Source organism: Salmo trutta, chromosome 15 (genome assembly GCF_901001165.1).
Source record: "Salmo trutta chromosome 15, fSalTru1.1, whole genome shotgun sequence".
NCBI lineage: Eukaryota > Metazoa > Chordata > Actinopteri > Salmoniformes > Salmonidae > Salmo > Salmo trutta.
The window spans coordinates 40,039,794-40,049,418 of record NC_042971.1 but is presented as its reverse complement, the minus strand read 5'-3'; the positions used below and the strand labels follow the sequence as shown (position 1 = coordinate 40,049,418).

General features: G+C 42.0%; 1 pseudogene; it reads left to right on the top strand.

Moving 5' to 3' along the window:
* Window positions 1-508: 508 nt before the first annotated feature.
* Window positions 509-9,162, top strand: LOC115149017 (transmembrane protease serine 13-like; annotated as a pseudogene).
* The last annotated feature ends 463 nt before the right edge of the window (window positions 9,163-9,625 follow it).

Below are 9,625 nucleotides of genomic sequence, written 5' to 3'. Positions count from 1 at the left end.
CCAGAATGTGACAAGTGTTGAAAAAGTACATGTTTTGTCTATTTCAGATCCATGACAGCAAACATGTGACTTCATGTGGGGAGCATACTCAAATAAGCTATTTTAGTTGTGGCGTCATTGATGGAGGTAGAAGTGGCTTTGTGTACTTTGTGTGTTATTCTTTCTTTCTTTCTTTGTTTTTGACTGGTGTTTAACATTTTCGTAAGCTATAAATACTATTGTGCAATGCATCGGATGATTGTTTGTTCAATGTGTACATGTCTTTATCTAAATAAACTTTAAATAAAAAAGTATAATAATCTTACTAAACATTCATGGAGTCAATTTGTGTTAATCTTCATAGATAACATAAGATATTGCATTGTAATTGTATTTAGTCATTCCAATTATCTCTTTAGAAAACAACATAGAAAACAACTAGTTAAGTGTGTCTGGCCGTTGTGCGTGTGTCACCCACTTTCCATGGTGGAACCAGTTGGGCTGGTATTGAAGAGGAAAGGAGGAGGTGGAGGGAGGGAGGATTGGATTCCAATGCCTGTGGAACAGACAGACTGGACAGAGACTCACGAAGCTATAGGATTTCTCCTGTAGAAGTGGCCCAGACCCCAGTGAGACCACCTCAGACCCCAGGCCTCAGTGAGACCACCTCAGACCCCAGGCCTCCACACACAGATGGAACATGACCAGGTAATTGGATTTACTCTCTTCTATAACTCATCGGACATGTCTATTGGAGAATATTGATCTTTTTACTTTTGTTCCTACTTGGTTTGGGGACAAAACATTGACAGGTCTAGTTTTGTGCCTGGTATGGCTGATAGACCATGCTTTTTTTTTTAAATGTGAGATTAGTATACGTTTGAAGCATTTAAATTAGTATTTATGTAATTGTATCTTGGCTTTCAATGTTTGCTAGTAAATTCAGTTGTGTTTCACTGACCAGTAATTTGCCATTCGAGTTTGGGTCCACTGAATAGATTTTTGGTTTGGGTCCACTGAATAGATTTTTGGTTTGGGTCCACTGAATAGATTTTTGGTTTGGGTCCACTGAGTCGATTTTTGGTTTGGGTCCACTGAGTAGACGTATTATTAACACTTCTCAGCATTGCTCACATTACCATAACAACACTTACAACATGCTTGTGAAGCTGATGGGTATGTGTGTTAGAATATTGCGAAGAACATGCCATGGACTAACAAAAACACCTTCCACATATCAATGTTTGTCACACAGATGTTGGATCTTAACTTAATCACTCAGAAAATTCAAATGATTCTTGTGAATCCCTGAAAAATATCATTTTGCTTTCTCTTCATGCGGGGGCAGTCGAGTCATTGGGATCAGGGCTTGCTATCAAAATCATTTTCTCTCTCGCTCGCTCAAACTCTAGGCCTAAGTCATATCACTGCAACATTAAACTGTTCAAAAATGTATCTGAAATGCAGCCATACATACAGTGCATTTGGAAAATATTGAGACCCCTTCACTTTTGACACATTTTGTTACGTTACAGCCTAATTCCAAAATGGACTTTAAAAAAATGTCCCTCATCAATCTGTACACACAATACCCCATAATGACAAAGCAAAAACAGGTTTTTATTAAAAAATAAAAAAATGAAATATCATATTTACATAAACTTTTCAGACCCTTTACTCTGTACTTTGTTGAAGCACCTTTGGCAGCGATTGCAGCCTCAAGTCTTCTTGGGTATGACACTACAAGCTTGGCACACCTTTATTTGGGGAGTTTCTCCCATTCTTCTCTGCAGATCCTCTCAAGCTCTGTCAGGTTGGATGGGTAGCGTTGCTACACAGGTATTTTCAGGTCTCTCCAGAGATGTTCAAGTCCGGGCTCTGGCTCGGCCATTCAAGGAAATTCGGAAACTTGTCCTGAAGCCACTGCTGCGTCGTCTTGGCTGTGTGCTCAGGGTCGTTGTCTTGTTTGAAGGTGAACCTTCGTCCTGAGCGCTCTGGACAGGTTTTCATCAAGAATCTTGTTGTGGAAAATTCTTTATTAAGTGAGACTTATTATTTCTTAAAACAATCAATATTTTTTATTGATTAAGAATTGCAATAATGGAGTTGGTCTACGACCACCCCATCGGTGATTGTTGAGAGCCCAACTTTACAGAGGAATCATGGTTCTTATATAGCTGACACTAAAAATGCTTAGTCATGGCTGGTTCCACCCCTCCCCGGCAGCTCGTGGCATCACAAACTATCTTGGGTTCATCTTGTGAGTTATGTGCACCAGGTGTTGTTTTACCCCCCTGGCTTAGTTTCTCAGATGCAAAGATGATTAGAGACGAAGAGGGGTTTGTTCTACTCCTTCAGGCTATCTCTATCTGGGGTCACACAGAAGCCAACTCATTCTATGGAACGCAGGCTGTAGGTTTTACCACCAAGCCAGCACAAATCAATTGCTAGCGCCAAGCCACAGAGGCCCGACTCAGTCACACAGATGAGAGAGTACTCAATGATGCTTAAACAGTATTATAACATAATCTTGCAAATGTTCTACCATAATCGCTCTGTACTTTGCGCCGTTCATCTTTCCCTCAATCTGACTAGTCTCCCAGTTCACTTAGTCATTATGGGGTATTGTGTGTAAATTGAGGAGGTAAAAAATAATTTTATCAATTTTAGAATAAAGCTGTAACTGTACATACAGTCCATTCGGAAAGTAAGGGGTCTGACTACTTTCCGAAGTAATCATAGAAGTCCTGCCTGTGTTTAGAATTTGATCACGTCCGTAGCCTACTAAAGCCAATGAAAACCTACCTGACTCCCTTCTCTCCACAGAACAGTGACCATCCACCCCCATACTACTTAGCAGTAGTGCCCACCCAGCCTCCTCCTCAGTATGGAGAGGTGGTGGGAACAAGAGGGTGGTCTGACGCCCCCTCCCAACCTTACTACATCAACCAGCCGATGCCACATGCAAATGTCATCCATGTCTCTCAGAGTGCCCGTAAGTTCCTCGCATTCCCTTTAACTTCTTCAATCCTCAATATATATTCCTTCCCCTAACTATAACTACAACTCTTTCTATGAGAGGCTCCATCTCTCTCTCTCTCTTTCTAAACCTAAAATGTCCCTGTTTCTCCCCCCCTGCAGCCCCTCGTCGTAAGAAAAGCTTGTCGTGTGGGAACAGTTCCCACTGTTACAGAGGATTAGGAGAAGCCACCCTACTGCTTGTCTTCCTCGCTATTGCTCTCTGGCTGGGTGGTAACTGGACCAATAACTTACAGAGAACCCATACAGTACAACTATGTGGACATAATGTAACATCATTTAACACAGACATTTTGTAACAATACAATATGTCAGAATTTATGACAGAAACATCTATTTCCAAAATCATAAATTCCATATTAAGGGTATGATGTGAATGTAATATACCTGGTATGATACTGCATTGTTTTGGTATACTACCATGGGGGCTTCCATGGCTCTGGATATCCTCTGGCCTCTCTCTTTGACCTCTGACCTTTGACCTCTGTCCAGTATGTTATGGCCCATCCCTGGTGTCTGACTACCTAAGCAGCAGTGAAGCCTACCAGCCCAGCGAGATGGAGAAAGACAGCTGTCCGTCCAACACTGTGGAGTGTGATGGCCGACAGGAATGCAAACTGGGCAGTGATGAGACCAATTGTTGTCAGTACTCCAATAGCTATCACCTAGGTTTTGTTGTCAGTAACAAAAACAGAAGGATCCTTTCTGAATCTGTAATGGATTTGTAATGTTCTAACTGAGTGATGCATCTGTGTGATCCAGTGATGTTCTAATTGAGGGATGTATCTGTGTGATCCAGTGATGTTCTAATTGAGGGATGTATCTGTGTGATCCAGTGATGTTCTAATTGAGGGATGTATCTGTGTGATCCAGTGATGTTCTAATTGAGGGATGTATCTGTGTGATCCAGTGATGTTCTAATTGAGGGATGTATCTGTGTGATCCAGTGATGTTCTAATTGAGGGATGTATCTGTGTGATCCAGTGATGTTCTAATTGAGGGATGTATCTGTGTGATCCAGTGATGTTCTAACTGAGGGATGTATCTGTGTGATCCAGTGATGTTCTAATTGAGGGATGTATCTGTGTGATCCAGTGATGTTCTAATTGAGGGATGTATCTGTGTGATCCAGTGATGCTCTAATTGAGGGATGTATCTGTGTGATCCAGTGATGTTCTAATTGAGGGATGTATCTGTGTGATCCAGTGATGTTCTAATTGAGGGATGTATCTGTGTGATCCAGTGATGTTCTAATTGAGGGATGTATCTGTGTGATCCAGTGATGTTCTAACTGAGGGATGTATCTGTGTGATCCAGTGATGTTCTAATTGAGGGATGTATCTGTGTGATCCAGTGAGGTTGTATCTGTGTGATCCAGTGATGTTCTAATTGAGGGATGTATCTGTGTGATCCAGTGATGTTCTAATTGAGTGATGTATCGGTGTGATCCAGTGAGGTTCTAATTGAGTGATGTATCTGTGTGATCCAATAAGGTTCTAATTGAGTGATGTATCTGTGTGATCCAGTGATGTTCTAATTGAGGGATGTATCTGTGTGATCCAATAAGGTTCTAATTGAGTGATGTATCTGTGTATTATCCAGTAAGGTTCGGGTCGAACGGGGCTCTCCAGGTGAAGACAAACAGCGCTGGTAGCTTCCTCCCTGTATGTTACAGTGGCTGGAACAAGAGCCTGGCTGACCAGACCTGTGCACAACTAGGCTTCAGAGAGTAAGATCTTCCGCTGTTTTGCTGCCCTCTTTTGGTCTAAAGATTGAACTGTGCAAACCTGTGTGACCATACCCATCAAATATATCAAAATCAAATCCCAGTTTAATGAATGTAGAAAAGGTGCATGAAATGCTTGTGTGCTAGTTCCCTCAATATTGCAGTACAATAACCAATAATCAATGGGTTTAGTGGTGTGAGGCAGTGATGTGGGGACGTGTATATGAACTTCTCCCTGCATCTATTTATTTAGGAGTCATAGCACTAGCAGTGTGAAAGATGGGTCCTCTACCACTCTCACTGTGACAGGGCAGACCTGCAACACCATCCAGGGAAAGGTGTTAGTAAAGTGAGTGCTCCTGGACACACTCAACAGCCCTTTGCATATGTCACACACTGAGTAATCATTTACATGCCAAGTTGTGAACACAGCCACGGGAAGTAGGGATGCTGCAGCACCCCCTAAATAATCTGAATATATACACACACAAAATAAAAAATAATTTTTATTTATATATATATATATTTTTGTGTGTGTGTGTATATATTCTGATTATTTATCAGAGCCAAAAACGTCACCATTAGATGGCGTGAGTAAGGCAAATAAAACATGTGACCTCATTGGTGATCTGATTTAACTGTGCGTTTCTGTCTGTGTTCAGTAGCTCATCTTGCCTCAACAAGGACACTGTATCCCTGCAGTGTATCAGTGAGTAACTGTCTTTACATTCTCACAGCTCATACACAAAGGCAACCAGTGGTGTTTTAAGGCTGGATAGAGTTTCATCTAGCTCTCCTGATGAACAGAGGACCAAATACAAATCCCCATACTGTATGAGCACTATGGACCGACTCTTACTCCCTCTCTCGGTCCCCATGGTAGACTGTGGCCGGCAGCAATCGTCCAGAATCATACGGGGCTCTGCAGCGAATCTGGGTGATTGGCCTTGGCAGGTCAGCCTCCACTTTCGGGGCTTTCACACCTGCGGAGGCACCCTGGTGGCTCCTGACTTTGTGGTGACAGCAGCCCACTGCTTCCCCAGGTCAGTACGGCAGACAACACAGCAGACAATGGACAAGGAACTGTGCTGAGACAATGTAAAACATAACAGTAATGGCATTATCAAACAGAACATATAGAATAGCCCTGAAACGCAACAATGCTAAGACAAAAGAACTGGGATATAACAGAACAGATGCAAAGACAGAACAGATCTGGAAGTGAACAAAGCTAACTGAAGTGAGCTAGCTAAGACTGAACAGATCTGGAAGTGAACAAAGCTAACTGAAGTGAGCTAGCTAAGACTGAACAGATCTGGAAGTGAACAAAGCTAACTGAAGTGAGCTAGCTAAGACTGAACAGATCTGGAAGTGAACAAAGCTAACTGAAGTGAGCTAGCTAAGACTGAACAGATCTGGAAGTGAACAAAGCTAACTGAAGTGAGCTAGCTAAGACTGAACAGATCTGGAAGTGAACAAAGCTAACTGAAGTGAGCTAGCTAAGACTGAACAGATCTGGAAGTGAACAAAGCTAACTGAAGTGAGCTAGCTAAGACAGAACAGATCTGGAAGTGAACAAAGCTAACTGAAGTGAGCTAGCTAAGACTGAACAGATCTGGAAGTGAACAAAGCTAACTGAAGTGAGCTAGCTAAGACTGAACAGATCTGGAAGTGAACAAAGCTAACTGAAGTGAGCTAGCTAAGACTGAACAGATCTGGAAGTGAACAAAGCTAACTGAAGTGAGCTAGCTAAGACAGAACAGATCTGGAAGTGAACAAAGCTAACTGAAGTGAGCTAGCTAAGACAGAACAGATCTGGAAGTGAACAAAGCTAACTGAAGTGAGCTAGCTAAGACTGAACAGATCTGGAAGTGAACAAAGCTAACTGAAGTGAGCTAGTTAAGACTGAACAGATCTGGAAGTGAACAAAGCTAACTGAAGTGAGCTAGCTAAGACTGAACAGATCTGGAAGTGAACAAAGCTAACTGAAGTGAGCTAGCTAAGACTGAACAGATCTGGAAGTGAACAAAGCTAACTGAAGTGAGCTAGCTAAGACTGAACAGATCTGGAAGTGAACAAAGCTAACTGAAGTGAGCTAGCTAAGACAGAACAGATCTGGAAGTGAACAAAGCTAACTGAAGTGAGCTAGCTAAGACTGAACAGATCTGGAAGTGAACAAAGCTAACTGAAGTGAGCTAGCTAAGACTGAACAGATCTGGAAGTGAACAAAGCTAACTGAAGTGAGCTAGCTAAGACAGAACAGATCTGGAAGTGAACAAAGCTAACTGAAGTGAGCTAGCTAATACAGAACAGATCTGGAAGTGAACAAAGCTAACTGAAGTGAGCTAGCTAAGACTGAACAGATCTGGAAGTGAACAAAGCTAACTGAAGTGAGCTAGCTAAGACTGAACAGTGCTTAGGATGAACATGGCTAAAACAGGAATCAGTGAAGAGTTAAATTACCTAACAACTCTTCTATCTCTAGGAAAGACTCATCGTACCTGGTGCCTAATAACTGGCGTTTGTACATGGGCATGGTTTCTCAGATGATGCTGCCTGTCCCTGAGATGGTGGAGAAGATCATTGTCCATGAGAGCTATGATGACAACACCAACAACTATGACATTGCCCTGTTTAAACTCACACATTACGTAGACTACTCCAGTGAGTTCACCTTTAACCTAACAATATTACATGATTAGTGATGCACATTACACCATACTTGATCACGATTATCTTTCATCATAATTAACGTGTGTGTGTGTGTGTGTGTGTGTGTGTGTGTGTGTGTGTGTTGTTTCAGACAGCATCCAGCCTGTGTGCCTGCCCGCCTATGACAAGACCGTCTCCCCTGGGACAAAATGCTGGACCTCTGGATTTGGGACAACAGAGGAGGGGGCAGGTGAGAGTCACAGGGACTGGCACAGGGGGGCGACTGTTAGGTTCTGTTTGGCATTGGGGTGAACATGAAGAGGAAATAGAAATACAGCATGATAGGGGATATAATTAAGGACTAGAAAACAGTCTGGTGTGATATTCTGTATGGTGATATCAGTTTTTCTTTGCTTTGTGTTCAGCCCGTGGATCTACAAGTCTTATGGAGGTGACTGTGGACATCATTGACTCCAGTGTATGTAACAGAAACACATCTACAATGGCCAAGTCTCTCAGAACATGTTGTGTGCTGGAGATATGAAGGGAAGCAAGGACTCCTGCCAGGTGAGTAAAGAGGACACTAGGACCCATCAGAGAACCACAGACAGTAGCTACTTCCACACAGCTTCTTACATGATGTCCACAAATCTCATCCTGTGTCGCTCTATTCCCTCCTTCCCTTTTCTTTTCTTTTCTTTTCTTCTCTCCCTCTTCATCTCCATTTCCGTCTCCCACTCCCCCTACCACTCCCTTCCTCCACTAGAGGGACAGTGGAGGTCCTCTGGTGTGTAAGGACTCAGACCAGCGCTGGTACCTGATGGGGGTGACCAGCTGGGGGGTAGACTGTGGCAGGAGGAACAGGCCGGGGGTCTACAGTCGTGTTAGCCGCCTGTTGCCCTGGGTCTACAGTAAGATGCAGGTAGGGAAAGGAGCACCCAGGACCACTGGGAAGACACATGCTCAGACAACCTCAGCACTGGGGTGGAATTCTATCAATAATTAAATTCATTTTCATCTGTACTGTTTCAGAGGGCACTTATATTAATTTTGATATTTTACATACATTATCATTTAGTTCAACTTAGAACTGTGAGACCTAATTATAGCTAGCTGTCAGAATAAGGATGGAGTAGGATGGTGTTATTAGTAATATGACTCCTGAACATGTTCCTTCCACTCTCCATCTCCCAGCAAGCAAGACCGTGATGTGATCACAGCTGTTCTCATCCAAGGATGCTCAACATGTCTTTTGGACCTGACAATGAGACTGGTGTGAACCCTACAACACTGGCAGGGAATGGAAGGCTTGCAAGGAAGGCTTTTATATGTGATATCTGCTGTCATTGCACTGCTGTCATCTTAACGTGCGTTGGATCATTGTTTCCCTGAAACAGTATTGAGCATATCTATATTTGTGACATATTTTATGAGGAATGTATTTTACTCACACTGGAACCTCTTATAAAGCTATAAACCTGTCTCAGGATATACTCCAGGTTCACATGGACCTTACTGATGCTACAGTGAACTACACTTGCTGTTTTCTATGGCTGAGAGTTGTGAAACTGAAGAAACTTTATCAGGAAGATTTTTCTAATCGCTTTAACATAACACGAATTACCTTATGGCACTGATGATTCCTTGATTGTTTGTTGATTGTTTCAACTTATGTACACTTTTTGATGTGATGTGTGTGAATTATCGATTCTGCTTTTCCATGTCTATCACTGTGTCAATTGGAATTATAATTTATTTTGTCATTATTTGAGTCAGAATGTATTACTCATATTCTAAACGCCAGGATTCAACTTCATGAATGATATTGAATATCATTCTTCTGCTGTTAACTTCTCAGGTCTATGTGGGACGCTACCGTCCCACCTGCGGGACACACTATTCAACAGCCAGTGAAATAGCATGACGCGAAATACAAAACATCAAAAATCTAATAATTTCAATTTCTCAAATAATCAACTATTTTACACCATTTTAAAGTAATGTAATCACATTGTCCGATTTAAAAAAGGCTTTACAGCGAAAGCAAAACATTAGATTATGTTAGGAGAGTACATAGACAAAAATAACCACACAGCCATTTTCCAAGCAAGGAGATGTGTCACAAAAACCCGAAATACAGCTAAAATGAAGCACTAACCTTTGACGATCTTCATCAGATGACACTCCTAGGACATCATGTTACACAATACATGTATGTTTTGTTCGATA